At 39.9% G+C, this 12,925-nt stretch overlaps 1 protein-coding gene across 7 annotated transcripts in view; it reads left to right on the top strand.

The window, feature by feature from the left end:
- The window catches only part of phldb1b (pleckstrin homology-like domain, family B, member 1b), a 135,377-nt gene that overhangs the window by 81,956 nt on the left and 40,496 nt on the right, over positions 1–12,925 (top strand). The gene's annotated exons all lie outside the window — the stretch shown is intronic.

Below are 12,925 nucleotides of genomic sequence, written 5' to 3'. Positions count from 1 at the left end.
GGCAGGAATGAGAGGATTTTTTTGAATGTATTTATTTTTGCAATATCTTGTTGTGTTTTGAGGAGAACTGAATATATTGATATTGATGAGCCTTGGAGTCTACAAGTCTATTCTTTTCTTGTTGAAATTAGTTTATAGCACAACATTGATTAGTCGCCAAAGTAAGCTTAGACTTTTATATTTAGTTTGACAAAGAAAATAATTCCAGTGAGTGTACTAAGGGTCTTCAGGCATTTTAGAAACTTGCCTCAAGCACATAGTAACCCATACAAAAATGTATGATTACCACAAGAGTTTGCAATGAAACTGTTGAACATATTCTTAGTCTTTCTTGAACTAGTGTTGACTTCTAGAGAAGCAGAGTTGGATGATTGCAGTAGCTCCATGTTTGTTTGGGAAAGGAGTAAACCCTCTCTGTGAGTTGTCAGTAACTCGACTGTTGGCCGTCTGATCTGCTGCTGAAATGCGGTCTCAGGGCGCCCAGATGAGCCCATAGCAACCGCATTGTTTGTTGTTTCCTAAACTGAACGAAAGCGGGGGAGGGAGCGGCGTTAGACATCTTGAACATGTCCGCCAGTCTGAATGAAACTACTGAGACAAAGTCCTTTTTAACAAGCCTCTCTATGTGTTTGTTGCTGCGTGAGACGTCGTTTGTCTGCCCGGCTTGTAATTACAAAATTAGTTTTTCAGAGTGAGGCTGACTGAAGGCTGCTCTGTTGGACAGGCTGAGACGACATGCCCTCTGTCTGTGTACCAGGTCATGTTCTGGTACCTCCTATAGAGGCCCGGCAGTTAAACAGTGTGTCGGCAGCGCCAGATCTACACAATGAGAGAGTGTTTAACCCTTAAGGGTGAGGCGGGCCATGCTAAATGAGAGAGAACCGCTCAAGTTACTGGTGTTAGGAAATTGTGTAGGTCAAAATGGATAGGCTTTTTTTGTTTTCAGGCTGAAAAATAATTGGAATTCATACAAAATCACAATATAGTAGACAATATATAGATCAAAGGAGGCGCAATGTTTATTTAAGGCAAAATGTGTCCAAATATCATTCTGAATTAAGTATTGTGGTGCTGCAGAGATGTCCTGACTCCTGACCCACAAGTCATATTATACACTTCTAGTAGTAGATATACTAAAATATCAAGTGTAGACATTATTCAATAAAAAAAAAAAAGCAAATACATAACCTTTGAGTTACAGGAGCTAGCAAACCAGCAGCTAGCATGTAATATTTAGGGCTGTCAACGCTAACACATTAGCACTGGTGGTTAGTCTGGAAAACGTAACGCGTTAGTAAAGATTCACAGAAATTCATAATTCAGAAATCATCAAAACTAAGCTGAGATGTTATAATGAATCAAAACAAAGTCAGACTTAACACCAGTTTGTCACACGTTTTCTAATCACTACACCACACGTTATTAATGTGATCAAAAGGATTACATATTTAAATCGATTGACACCACTATAAATATCATGACTTCGGTTCTCTTTATTCAAAAGCAATCAGTAGAACCGGATTTTATTTCGATATATCTTTTCACGCATAGACAAATTGAATTGCCCAATATTATTTTGGTATTCAGGTGCAACTTTCAGCTTACCTAAAAGACATTTCATTAGGATGGGTTCAATACAAACTTGGCATTTATGAGCTTTTTTCCCTCTTACACCAACAACACCTGTAGGGGAACATTTCTCTGCATGATATACTGCACACCTCAGCCTTCATACTCCAGAGTCATACATTAAATATTTTGTTGAAAGTATGTTAGCCACAACCACCTTTGGACTAGTACAACTTGCAGGCACACAAAGGAACATATTGACATTAGATATGTGCAGACAGCTCATGGTGCATGAGGTCAGGAACACTTGTCAACTAAATAAGGCATATAGGGACATGCATCATTAACTCTGGGTATGCTGGCGAAAATGTCAGAACTGGGTAGCTGCAACGTGAACAAAATACAGATGATACGTTAGCTCAAACATGGAACAAAAACAATGTGATACTTTGGAAAAACACACCAGGTAACTTACCTCAAGAAAAACGTATCCAGGGTGTTTCAACACAGTTATGGGAAGACATGACAATTATACGTATGGTGAAACTACGTTGAATGTTCTTGTCACCAAGTAGTTTGTTTATAGCATAGCGTTAGCTTTTTACTTCTGCCCATTGCATTTACGCTTCAAAAACACAACGTGCTATTAATATGTGGAGATTATCCTGCTGACCAACATATGTTAATTATCATAAACGTTTGTTGGGCACAAAGTTTATTTTCTGAAGTATACTGTATTGCAATGAGAATATCCTATTGCTTTTTGTTGAGGGGCCCCTTGTGATGTTCATTTCTGGGTTGGCCTATAAAGATCAAGATCACTGCACCACTCTATTTGTCTTTTTTGTTTATTTAAAAAAATGTGTCCCCACCACTTTTCAAAACAAAGTGACACCCATGCACACAGGGACAAGGTGCCTTAGATACAGAGGCAGGATTCCTCCACAGCCTGTGATGTTATTGTACTTTCCAACGCAGCTCTTTGAGGAGGCAGGGTGTGGAGCTGCAGGGCCTGTAATTAGTCACAGTTGACTCACTGTCATGACAGATTTTTCTTGCCCTAAAGCGTCTGTTTTTAAATCATTTCGCTCACAGCCTGCTACTCATTCACACAACTGATTACCAAAAAAAAAAGTTGTGTGAACAGGGAGCCTCGGAGAAGTTTATTCGGGAGAAAAGAGTGTTATTGTGAAATCAACAGGAGTACACAGCTCAGAGGCAGCGGGAGGCTGCTGCCAGACTACAGCAGCACACTACACCCACTACAAAAAGCTTGGCTGTTAAAATGTAGATTAATTACATTGTACAATTGATTAATACCCCCATCTGTTAGGGAGCGCTGAAATATTTATAGTGAGTCAACTAGGCATCCCGACCTAATTAGTGGAAATATTTGGGAGAACCTGAGGACTTTTTATGAAATATGTTTTAAGATATTCAATATTTGCAATTTATAGCAGAAAGATAGCTCTATGGTTTCATTCATGATATCAACCCCACTTTGTTGATAGCTGACAATGTCTTCAGGGTTATCATGAGTTATGAGACTTCAAATATTTGCTTGAAAACCTGTGTTATAAACTTGGGCCATGAAGTTGGCATTAAATTGTATTTAAGTAATTGAGCACTCTTGTTGCCTCGACAACCAGCATGCAAGAGTCCACTAAATGACTCCCCTGTGAATAGCACAGTCTGGAATACTTTACAAAGAATAGTGCTACAACTGCCAATTTTGTTTATCAAATAATGTGCCAATAAATTGTTTATAAAATGTCAGAAATTAATGGAAAACATATCCATTCCAGTTTCTTAATTAAAGTAAAGGTGATTTGTTAAAAGGCTGGTTTTGTCCGTCTTAAACTCAAAGATATCCACTTTAATAGGATATGAAACAGAACAAACCCATTATATTTCCATATTTGACAGGGAAAGATCTTTGGCTGCCACTGGACCTAGTTTCAAAATGTGCCCTCACCTTATTGTTATCATTATTATCAAGCCAAGTGTTAAAATAGGCCCTATTTTATGTTTTGGGGTTTTCTCTTTCCTGTAGTGTGTTATATAGGATTTTGTGCATGTTAATGATCGACAAAGGCTAAAATCCCAAAGATCACTCCAGAGGGAGTTTCTCACCAACCCACTTTGCGCTCCTATACATTGTACGTGATAGGGTAAGGGTTCGTACATCTCTAAGTGGTTGACCAATCACAACAGAGCCGGCCAGCTAACCAATCAGAGCAGACTGGGCTCTGGTTTCAGACAGAGGGTGAAAAGAGGTGCTGCAGCACAGGCAGTATGAGGAAAATAAATAGCTTTTTGAACATTAAAGCATGAAAACGTGTAGCATTAGAGGCACTAAATACAAATATGAACCTGAAAATAAGTAGATAAGGGCCCCTTTAAGTTTTCCATGGTGTTTCAGAGGAGACTTTTCAACACTGACAAGAAAAAAAGTTACAATAATAACACTTACAGCGAAAAGTTCACCCGTTAAAAATATCTGAATTATCATCTGTGAGGTGTATCATTTTAAATAAAATAAAAAAAACTAACACTCTTATCATTTAATGACAGCTGTGTAAAATGAGAGGAGACATTTTCTTTGGATCTTGAGGATGCGCCCTGTGTAGTAAGCAGTCTGTTGGGGGGGGCTGTTTTCTTGGGTCCAGCCTGGCGCTGCTCTCTCCACATGGCCGTCTGACTCCATCCTGGCTAACACACTTGGCCTGTTAGCCGAGTCGCAGCGTGCTCCGTCTGTCTGACACACAGGCCGTTTTTCAGTCCACTGAAGATGACCTCATCTCTCCTATGACGTTATGAGGAATACTGCTTTGTTTTGAATGAGCAGCCCGTTGGGTTCCCTCATCACTTTCTGTTACACATCAGATCAGACCAGCACGTGTATGCTGTTTCTTCGAAGAGGGATAAAGAAAGCTTCTCTTTCAACTCACAAAGGCAAACTCTTGAATTGTCATTTGCTATTTTTTTCTTGGCCGTTTGATATATTATCTTTTTGTGATGATCCCGGTGTCATTTCCCCTGGGGAGGTTGGTTAATGTCAAACATTGTTAAATGCTTCTTTGGTAAAGCCCAACATGAGAGGCTTAAAGGCAGTGTTAAAGTTAAAGGCAGAAAATATGTGTCAAAATAATATTCTGAATAAATGCTTGAAGTGCCTAAAAGCTGTCCCGGCCGAGTAATTGCATTCTACAGAGAGAACATATCTTTGTTTGGTACAGATCCTCAGAAAAAGTCACAACATGATGATTTTAACCTAGACATGAGAATAATGCAAAAATATTGAATCAAGGTCAAAATAGGTGTAGAGTAATGTGCCGTGAGAATGACAAAAAAAGACCACTGACGGTTTGATCAGGATCCTGTTAGTGTTCTTTTTTCATTGATGACAGGCTCGCTGTTTCCTTTATACTAAATAAACCTACGACTTGACTCACAATATTGATTTTAAATGATTTTATTGATTTGAAAAACTATTGTATTGCTTCCTCTCAGAAACGTTTTTCCGTTTTATGGTGTACTAATGGCTGGAACTGCGGCACAGCAACGTTCTATCTTAGGTTGTTTGTCTGTCTGCCAGCATGTTTATGGAAAAACTACTGGCCCCATTTTTATGAAACTTGAAAGGGTGTAGTCATTAAAGAGCCATGAAGAACCCATTCCATTTTAGAGCAGTTCCGTTACACACATTAATTTTCACGTTGGCAAACAACCTTGGTGGGGGTCTGTGCTCTCAGAGTGCCTTTCTACTCTGTCTTTGTGACACAGATGTCTGCTGTACTCAGTGCTGGGATTTAGTGAAGTACATTTTCTCGACTTAAGTACAATTTTGAGGTACTTTTACATGTTTTAAATTATAGAAGCCAATATTGTTCTGACAGCTTTCCAGATACAGATTATTACATAAAACAAAGTTGAAATCAACTAATAAATATTAGGGCTGTACCCGAATATCCGAATATTCGTTCGATGGAGTAGCCTACTGTTCGGGTTTCAATTTCGTTATTCTGTTATTCTGTTTTTTCAATTCAATTTATTGAAAACTCCAATATCAACGTAAGAGCTTGTGCCTCTTCGTTTACTTTCTCCGTCTTTATATGTAGATATGACTTTTTTCCGTTAATCTCCGTGACGTTGTTTCCATAGGAACAACAACTTCCTGTCAACAGCGCTAACTCTCCTTCAAAATAAAAGCATGTCCATACAAAATAGGAAGCCAAGCCAAATTACACTTAAGACATATACAACTGCAACGAAAGTAACAAACACAATGCGATATCCTTTTCAATTTCAAAGGAAAATTGGGTTATATACATTAACAAATAACTATAAAACAACAATACTGTAGAATAACAAAATGAATTCCGTGAATAAACCGAAACACACGTGTTGAAGCGGTTCGCCTATTATTATAGGTGAAGATTCCCAGAACCCATAACCAGAACTTTTACTTTTAGTACTATACGTATATTTTGATGCCAATACTTAGTACTTAGTTCTTCCATCACTGGCTGTACGTGACACGGTGAAATGCTCCTCCTGCATTGTTGGCATCTTTGCTGCTGTCCAAAAGGATTGACAGACCAAATATACTCTCACACTGTCGAACAGAACACCAGCAACGACCAAAAATATCCAGCAGCTACCGGGGGACGAGATCTGCCCACCTAGGCTGCCAAATATATCCTGCACCTACACTGTATACTGTCAGTGGTGAGGAAGCACTTAAAGAGGCCCTATTAAGCTTGTTGGGCTTTCCCCTTTCCTGTAGTGTGTTACATATCTACATATTACATATGTTTCGTGCATGTAAAAGTTCCCTCCACACACCCCCCCCCTGCCTGAAATGCCCCCATTGGACTCATTTGTTTACTAACGTATCGTAGTGACATCACTATGTAACACTCACGCTTTTATTGGCTAAAGCTCCAACACATGTGATAGGCTAAGGGTCGGGACATCTCTAAGCCTTTGACCAATCACACAACCAGCTAACCAATCAGAGCAGACTGGGCTCTTATTTCAGACAGAAGGTGAAAAGAGAAGTAAATGCAGTAGATTAAAAAAACTAATTACATCCAAAATGTACTGGAGTAGAATTATTTGTAGCATAAAATTGAAGTACTCGGGTAAGTTATATCAAGTATTTCAAAACAGTACTTAAAATCAGAACGTGTAGCTTTATAATTGCTAATTAAACGTTTTTACAGAGTTGTGAATTACCCTTTTTTGTATAAAACATTGTACAAATTGAAATGTTAATACAAGGGATCAACCTGCGGATGTGCACACATCATTAGGCAGGTACTACGTTTCTCACTGTTATGAATTTTAACTAAAAGGGCTCAAACAGAAAAGACAGTTAAGGTGACTGTTAATCTGGGACAGTGATAAAAAGCCTGTCCAAAGGACAGCTGCAGTAATCCAGTGTTGAGACAACATCAACAAATATGCCCCGTTTGGATTTCCTGTGTGAAAACAATGACAGATTAGGACGGGTCATGTCACAGAGGCAGGTCGGACTTCTTTCTCTCCATGATGCTAAAGTGATCATGAGAGAATATACAGCAGAGGAGTGACATTGAACATACTATGATCATTTCATGACTGTGTTGTGACCTCACCACTAGAGGGGGTCGTCTACCTGTGTAATGTTCTTAAAGTGAATGAACCAAAAATCTTAGTAGCAGAAAAAGATCCAGAGATTGTTTGTCATTTATGCATTAAATCAGAATGATCAGAATAGGTAATGAAAACCTTTATTTTCATCGTTTATCAATCATCGTACTTCCTTAGAGAGAAAACGAAATAGTCTTAATAACAATATTAAAATATGCGTTGCAGTAATCCATAGAAAATTAAACTGAATACCTTAAAGGGGAACTAAGCCCATTTAAAAAAAATGCATACATATTATTCCCATAGAATAAGACAGTCCAAAATATTAGCAAACATGTACAACTCAACAAAAGTAAAGAAAAAGAAACATTTGAAATCAAATGTGTGAAATCATCAAGGATCACGTTTGAAGTGGCTCCGTAGCTTCAGAGTTATTAGGGTTGCAAGTAACACCTTTTCACATGGCCTCCTCCTTGTTATGTATCGCCACACTGACTCCTGGAAACCCCTGATACGCTTCACTTACATATAACTGTCTGTAGGTCTTTATAGTTTTTATTTATATGCGTCACACAAAGCACTTCAAAGAGTTGCCCTTATTCGCTGCATTACTGATCAGGCAAAAGAGAAATAATGAGGCTATGAGGAAATATGCAGCATTTGCTAAAGCTAAAACTTCAAGCTTGTTGCAGACCTGTTACCTAAAGTAAAAGAAAAGTCATATATATTTTGTTATTATTTAATCCATTAGTCTATTTTAACAAAGAGTGTGATGTTCCACTGAATATTTAAAGTTAGCCCCTCTGCTTTTCTTAGAACCAAACGGCAAGCCGCCTCCCATTCGAGGAAGTCCCTACATATTTTGAACTTTAACTCCGCCCCTGTTCACACTGATCCTTCACCTCCTCTCACAAGACCTGGGGAGGGGAGGGGGGGGGGGGGGGCTGCTCTCCATCCGTCCCCAAGTAGCACAGCCGGTTGTTCAATCACTTTACAGTACAGGAGGAGCTGTGTGGAGGCATAGGGAGCAACAACGCTACACTGCTGGAGATCCCCAGTGTCTGAGTGTGTGTGTGTGTGTGTGTGTGTCATGGACCGGTATCATGTGCTGGCTGGCAGCAGGACTGTCCCGGCGCTGAGGGGAGGTCAGAGCAGGGAGCAGCTCTATCTGCTGGCTCTGGCTAAAGACAAGCCGCTCTTCCTCAACAGCGTGGCAGCACTCATGAAGGTAACCAATGCCGCTGCTAATATGAACACACTCTGTCTCTCTCTGAAGGGATTTAAAGAGACTCAGGATGTTCCTGTGATGGTTCTGATTTGGATAAGATACACAATGTTTGGAAAGGCCCACTGCTGCTGGGGTCAGATATTAACAAAGGGGGGCTTTCAGGCCTTCACACTGCTTCACTGTGCCTGTCGAGCTTGAGATATATGTTGCATGTATTCACATTAGGCAGGGGTACTGACTTCATCTGTAGTGTGTGGAAGTTTCAAACCTGAGGGGCACGTAGGAACTTGCTTCGTACGGGAATTCAAAAGTGACGTAACTAAGTGAATCAGAATCCTGCAATAGGTACTAAAATAATCCCTTAAGTATATATGTTGCCACATCGACAGTTAACATAACATGTAAGAATGGCATCTTGAGCCATTCTCTGGGGTATTTTTTGGCAAATACTTCACATATTTATCAGGCAATAAGTCACAACATCAAAGCCAGAGTGATTTATCAAAGATGGGGGTTATTGAAGTGTGTCAAGAGGTCAGAGAGTCATGCCGGCAATCGATGGAAGTAATTTGAGTTGAAAGATGCAGACATTTTATATATTTTCGAATAGAAAATGTTGTCAAGTTCAACAAATATCTCCTCATGGTCTACTACTTGTCCGTTAGATGTGTGTGCTAAAAACTATTTAAGTGTTTGCATACAGTCTATTGGAAACAAACACTGTTCCAGACAAACTATTGGGGGGTTAATGCTTGTGAACTGTACAGGGGAAAGGCCTGTTTGGAGAGAAAGGCATTGGCACCGAGAGTGGTGTTAAATGTAGAGGGTGGTATGTCCTCACATTGTCTGGAGTTCCTCGTTGACACAACAGGAATTCACATCGATCTAAATTACTTTTAATCTGTTGGGTTTAAGTGAAGGTTGTACCTAGGTAGAGCGTGCAGGAGGCACAACATTACACCAATTGAACCACTGACATGTAGCTGTCTCGAACTGTGGACGTTCCTTACATTTGTCCAAGAATTTCGGCATCGCACAAAAGTTTCATGAATCTTTTGTTTCGCTCCATTTCGACTTTGTCGTTGGCGACTTTATTTAAATAACCCTTCTTCTTCACACTTAGATATTTGTTTTCACGCCAGCCACGATGAACACTCTGGACATTCAGTAACCCAATTTGTACGAGGGTGCTGACAATTTGCGCTACAGCAGCCTTGCAAAGCTGCTAGCATGGTTGTATACGTCGTTTCTTGATGAATATCTTAGGTGTTTTCGTTGACTGATTTGGACTAATGAATAACACGAGATCCTGTTGAAGAACTTCTGCTATGTAGTTACAGAAACTTCTAACAGTTTCAGAATACTATCATTTGCCTTAATAGATCTACAACAACCTTTTTGTAGTATTCTTTCTTTCCGTAAAAGCTCACAGTTTACATAGAACTCCTTGTAAAGTGGCTGCTGAGCTCCAGGCGGCTGTGTGCATCTCCCAGTTTGACAGCTGGACGAATGCTTGCTCGGGACTGCCGTTTACTCTGGCTCTATAAATCTCCTCTGGCCAAACACTCATGGATACACGGTACAGTACAGCATGCACAACTGCACCAACCAGCTGCTATTGACTTATAGACATTTCATCTCATAATGTCTTGTGCACAGCAAATAGTTTAACCTAACAAAGCTGATGCAACCAACTGCAGTTCTTGCCAACTTATCTCAGTCTTAGGACAATAATCAAGCCTTCTTATTATCGGCAGCAGTGTTTTTGGGAACTTGAAAATACAACCCCTGCCTTTAATCACTGTATATAGTCTTTGATGTTTTTATTTCTACGCTGGAAGTGTTTGACATGATAATTGGAACCCCAGTCGTCACTTTGAGAGACGCCTCCAGGGCTTGGATCCCAGTTGAAGAGGAAGCTTCAGCGGTTTAAATGCCAGACGCCCTCCTTCGGGAGCAGCAACTCCACAGTTTCATCGTGAGATCAGTTCCAGTGACATCAACGCGCAGGACCACCAGCTTATTATTCTGAGAGGTTCGCAGAGACCCGGCTTGTCCTATTCCCCCTGCCTGGCTTTGATGCTCATGTGTTCCACGGGGGGAGGAGAAGAAGATAAAAGCAGCCTCAGAAAAAAAACCTCTTGTTAGGTTCATCTGTTTGTTCCTCCCTCTGGGACTCAAAAACCCTCTAAGGATCAGAATCTGATCATGAATGGGATTTGTTTTGCCGACTGTGACGCCGCCCCTGCAGATATATGTAGAGAATACAGCTTTGTTGAACTTTCTCCGGTTTACTCTATGCGCCTGAGATCTCTGTTTACGCCTGTGACGAAGGTGAAGAAAATACGGCTGTACACTTCTGAAGAAGCTGCTCTGATCTGAATTACGCAGGCAGGGAATGGCCCCAGGGCGCTCGGGGAGGAGAAGGGGAAGAGGAGGGAGACACTTTAAAGGGCATGAGAGAAAACAGGAGACGCTGACTCCCTGGGGAGAGGGGGAGACATGAGGAAGAGATGCTGACTGCTGCGAGGATGAACATAAGGAAAGTTAAGAGTAAAGTGATGAGATCGTACTGACTCAAAGAGGGAAAACTGACAAAATGGGATGTCACGTTAGAAATACTGTCTACAGTACATGAGATGGAATCATTACTTATAGGAAATCCATATTCCTTACTGAGTTTAAAGTGACAGTACGTCATTTCCCTTAGTTTCTAGTTCTACGTTTGGTCATTTCGAGCATGGAAACTTCTTATTTCACATTTAGCAAGGTGTGCAGAAAAGTGGAACTGGCCCAAATAAACCTGAGAACATTTGAGACCTCTTTTTCAGAAACTGTCTCAAGAGAATCATGAAAAAAATAAGTAAATGACATGTGCCATTGAGTGTAGTCATTTCGTCTTCCAGTTGTTTAATCTAAAAACAAGTTTGGGTTAGATTTCATACTTTTGAGTTACTGGTTTGTTTTTCAGGATTATTCATTATGGTTTTAGCAATGAAATAATTGTTTTGAATACAGTTAAAGTTATGACCTGGTTTGGTTTGTTGGTCAGTTTGTCTGCAGGTTTACGAATAATTAACGGGCCGATTTTAAGTCAACTTGGCAGTAGGGTTTATTATGAACCGTTAGCTTTGAATAGCCATATATTAAGAAAGAAACATCACCTGCTCCATCTGTCTCTATCACACCCAGTTGTCCTGAGAGCCACCCACTAGGTGAGCGGTGGAGGCCTTAGGAATGTGTGAACCAGTGTCTGTGGGTGGGGAGCTCAGAGACTCTGGCAACCAGGCATTCCTCTAAAAACTCCCGGTTGTCTGGAAGTGCGGACCTCTGATAGACACTGAGTCTGGAGCACTTTCACTGAGGCTCTTTATAAAACCTCACGTGATTGGGATTTACAGCAGCTGCTGATATTAACTAACTCACTTTTAATCATCAAAGCACATTTTGTGTCCGTGTTATTTGATATTATTACAGCGTATGATTACACTGCTTTTCAGGAAGCTTTTAGCAAACCATGGCTAAACTTAGCTTTGTGTGTGTATCACATTGTTGGTGGTTTCAGACTTGTGACTTGGCTTTTCTCTGTAAGCCCTGGTGACACAGCAGAGTTCATTTAGGCTGTTTCAACTGATAGCAGATCAGCTTCCTTAGACAAAACAATGAATTTGATGATAACCATACATGAACATTCGTATAAAATAGGTGACTGTGAGGTCATCCGTTTATGTGGACTAACATACCTTTTTTCAGCCTTGAGTTTGGCATTTCACCGTTGTCATCATGTTTATTAAGGCTATGTATAACTTAAAGCCAAATCATGTTATGTACCAGGCTGTTAACATGTTTATTTATCATGTTAGTTGGGCCTTTTTAACATCAAGACTGCTAGGCTAATTACTATAAAAAAGTTGAGAATCTAGGCTCTATATTATGTATGACATTACATATCTACATTATATACATTATACACAGTATATTCAGGTGATGTAACAAAACATCTGGTGACCACATAACAATTTGCCATGGTTTTAACCATCTTTTGTTATTGCATTTCACTTTAGCTTGTTAGCTCGATATATATCTGGTCCACCAGCCTTTATATAAACATTCACACTATGGATACTTTATGTCACAATATTACATTTTTGTAAAAGTGTCTATGCCGTGTTTACCTGATATGTTAATATTAGCATTAGCATAATTTTAAAGAAATTGTCCCACTTAATTGTTTGCTATGTAGCTAGTTAGCATGCTAGCTTTCAAGTTACAGCTAGGAACAAGTAGGAAATAGGCTAGGGCTAACGACATGACACTTTAGAGTACAAACAAAACCAAATGCTATATTGGTGGCAATTAGCCTACTTAGCACCCGCGTACATTTGAAATCTATTTTATAAGCCTTCGTAAATGAAGCAGTTTCTCAATATGAACACCTGCCACATTCTATCAAAGAAGACCGCTCCAATGTGAATCAATATGAAGTCATTG

This window comes from Trematomus bernacchii, unplaced genomic scaffold, assembly GCF_902827165.1.
Source record: "Trematomus bernacchii unplaced genomic scaffold, fTreBer1.1, whole genome shotgun sequence".
Taxonomy (NCBI): domain Eukaryota; kingdom Metazoa; phylum Chordata; class Actinopteri; order Perciformes; family Nototheniidae; genus Trematomus; species Trematomus bernacchii.
This window is presented reverse-complemented; position numbering and strand designations above follow the sequence as displayed.